General features: G+C 34.8%; 1 protein-coding gene across 1 annotated transcript in view; it reads left to right on the top strand.

Moving 5' to 3' along the window:
* Window positions 1-3418, top strand: part of LOC106871843 (kinase suppressor of Ras 1-like) — a 56176-nt gene that overhangs the window by 827 nt on the left and 51931 nt on the right.

The following is a 3418-nucleotide window of genomic DNA, read 5'->3' as shown; positions in this document are numbered from 1 at the left end:
ATATAAATATAAAATCACATACACACGCGCATATATATATTCACTTAGATCTTTTGTATCAAACAGTTAGATTTATTACCATTTTTTTTGAAAAACTTTTCCCCGTGCAAATATACCCTGAAATTCTTATAGGGATGTGACAAACTTAAGAGAAGATATTTTCTTTTTGCTCCCTGATACTGGCGCAGTTCATATGCTTTCTTTCTTTATTTTTTAATTATTATCCTGCAATACGTATTTAGTAGCTCCCGATTTTTGTGTATTCATGGTCAAAATCCTTTATTCTGTGTGTTTTGCATCGTTATATTATGTTATATCCTATCTTTTGCGTGGAATTCAGCAAAGATTAAACGAATAAATAAACGAAGAAAATCCCAATAACTTTATAGACAGATCCTGCCCGATCTGTTATTCTCAACACGGACTGCACCACACACAACTAAAACATACCTTATTCCTTCAACCACCCCCTACTACTACTAAATTAACACTACTGCTACTACAACTACTATTGTTGCTGCTACTACTACTGTTATTAGTTCGTATAATTCTAGTGAAGACGATGTTGATTTTGAGCTTGTAGTGAAACGAAATGCTAATATCGACAGCTTTAGAAAAAAAATGAAATATTTTTAAAAACGAAAAGCAGGAGGGAGGAAGAAGAACTTGTTGATCCGTGCCTTTTGAGAGAGTCAAAAAGATGAGTCGGTCTTTCACCCCCTCCCCCTCTCTCTTCTCCCTCCACCACCACCACCACCACCATCAGACTATTGAAAGAGTGATGCAACACAGGTTGAAAGATGCTGACCTCTTGGAATAAAATAAACGTAATATATATATAGATATATTAATGCGTGTATATATATTGTATGCATATATGCGTGCGTACATCGTACGTATATATGCGTTCAAATATGCATGCATTTTTTGTACGTATATATCCGTGCATATATATAGCACGTATATATATTTCTATATATAGTATGTGTGTGTATGTATGTATGTATGTATGTATATATATAGGCGATCTTACGTTATATATATATATATATATAGTACGTATATATGCGTGTTTTATGTATGTATGTATGCCTGTATATATGTGCGTATATAGTATACACATACGTGTATATATATATATATATATATATATATGTATGTATATGCATGTATTGTGAATTTATATATACGCAAACACTTTCTGTAATTGGTACATTCATGTGTGTGTGTGTGTGTATATATATATATATATATATATATATATATATATATATATATATATATAAACACACATACGTGTGAGTGTTTTGTGTTTCTGTCTCAAAATTGCAGGCTGAGTGTGTAATCAAATGTCACTGTCATACAATCGGTGTCTTTTATTTGAAATCATCCATGAAAACATGTCCAGCCTCTGTTCGTGTTCGAAAGACTTCGGGAAATATCTTACTGAGAAACAAGCAAATAAACGAGTGTTGGCGACAGAAAGGGCACCCTGTTATAGATCATCTGCTCACATTTCGCTTGACCAATGCAAACATGGAAAAAATTACCTCAAAGCAATGGTGATGATGCATATAATGTTCAGGTATAACTTATATGTATATATAATGTTTATACATAGCAATTACTGACTGGCCTTCGTGCCGGTGACACGTAAAAGCACCCACTACACTCTCGGAGTGGTTGGCATTAGGAAGGGCATCCAGCTGTAGAAACTCTACCAAATCAGATTGAGCCTGGTGCAGCCTCTAGCTCACCAGTCCTCAGTCAAATCGTTCAACCCATGCCAGCATGGAAAGCGGACGTTAAACGACGATGATGATGTATATATATATATATATATATATACGTATGTATATATATATATATATATATATATACGTATGTATATACATATATATATGTGTGTGTATACATACACATATACATACATACATACACATACATATCCACACACGCCTTTGTGTGTATGTGTGTGTGATATAAATATATCGTGTATGTATATAGTAGATATTTGTGTATATATTATTCGTTTCAGCCTTAAGGTTGTGGTCATGCTGGGGCAACTTCAGTAAAAATAAAGGAATGGATATTACATCGGGGCTCGTCCGGGATGTGTGTGTGTAATATCGTTGTATATTTATGACTATAAACTGGGGTATACCCCCGTGATCGCCATTTTCATCCCCTTCCCCAGGGTATTGGCTGGTGGCGAACCAACAAACCCCAGAGTCTCGTGGAGGTTTGTACCCCCGTCCAAACAAACACCACCCACGGCATGTGAAATAATGTAGTTGGGATATATTTGAAGCTTAAATTCCATTGTAGTTGCTCTAATTTAGAATAGTTTCAACTGTTATGAGTTCGAGAAACAAATGGCACCCTGAACGTGTGTTGGATGGGGTATATTTATGTTTGTGTTTTTAATATCCGCCTTGTCACCGTCTTCCGCCATTCCTTGTGTCATGCCAAGGTAAGCCCAAGATCGTCTTCTCTCTTTCTCCTCTCACCCTGTGTCCCGTCCTGTGTTTCGGTTTTGTTGATATTTTCTTTTTACAATAAATATATATATATGTATATATATATATACATATATACATCCATAGTGTGTGTGTGTAGACGTGAGACCTACAGAATAAGTAGTAGGCTTAACAAAAAGCCAGTACTTCTGTGGACTCATTCGACCCAAAGCAAATTGTTCAAGGCGGTGCCCCAGCATGGCCGCAGTCTAATGACTGAAACAAGTAATAGATGAAAGGTGTGTGTGTGTACTCGTACATATGTACATGTCTCTCTCTTCGATATACACATATATTTATATATACACACGCATGTGTGTGTATATATTATGTATATATATATATATATATATATATATATATATACACGCACGCGCATACGCATACACATGTGTTAATGTTTGTTTTTATGTTCAGTTATAATAAAAACAATTTTATATTAATCGAAGGGGGTTGCTCTGTACTTTTGTTGAGTACAAATTAATTCCTCAACAAGTATATTGTTGACAGTGACTTCGAAGTTTCGCCCAGTTAAGCTATTGTCAGCCATATATTTACTTATATGGCGTCCCTGTATAATAGAGTCGGAAATTATCTAGTGTGCCTGCTCCCTTCTGCAACCGTAGCTCCTTCAATTAAGTTTTCTGTAAAGGAAAACAAATAGAAAGAAAATTAAGGGTAGCTCCTCCAGCCCCTTCTTTTTTATTTTGACTTTGAATGTATGTATGTATATGTGTGTGTGTTACATTGTGGAGTCACTTCTTATTTGGTGTCAGAGTTGAATGCTTGGCATTTTTTTGTAAAAAGCTTAACAGCATTAGTGTTCTACTTTTTCAACATCACACACACACACACAGATGTGTGTGTATATATATATATATATATATATATATATATAT

Source organism: Octopus bimaculoides, chromosome 26 (genome assembly GCF_001194135.2).
Source record: "Octopus bimaculoides isolate UCB-OBI-ISO-001 chromosome 26, ASM119413v2, whole genome shotgun sequence".
NCBI lineage: Eukaryota > Metazoa > Mollusca > Cephalopoda > Octopoda > Octopodidae > Octopus > Octopus bimaculoides.
The sequence above is the reverse complement of the archived record's forward strand: the minus strand, read 5'-3'. Positions and strand labels throughout refer to the sequence as shown.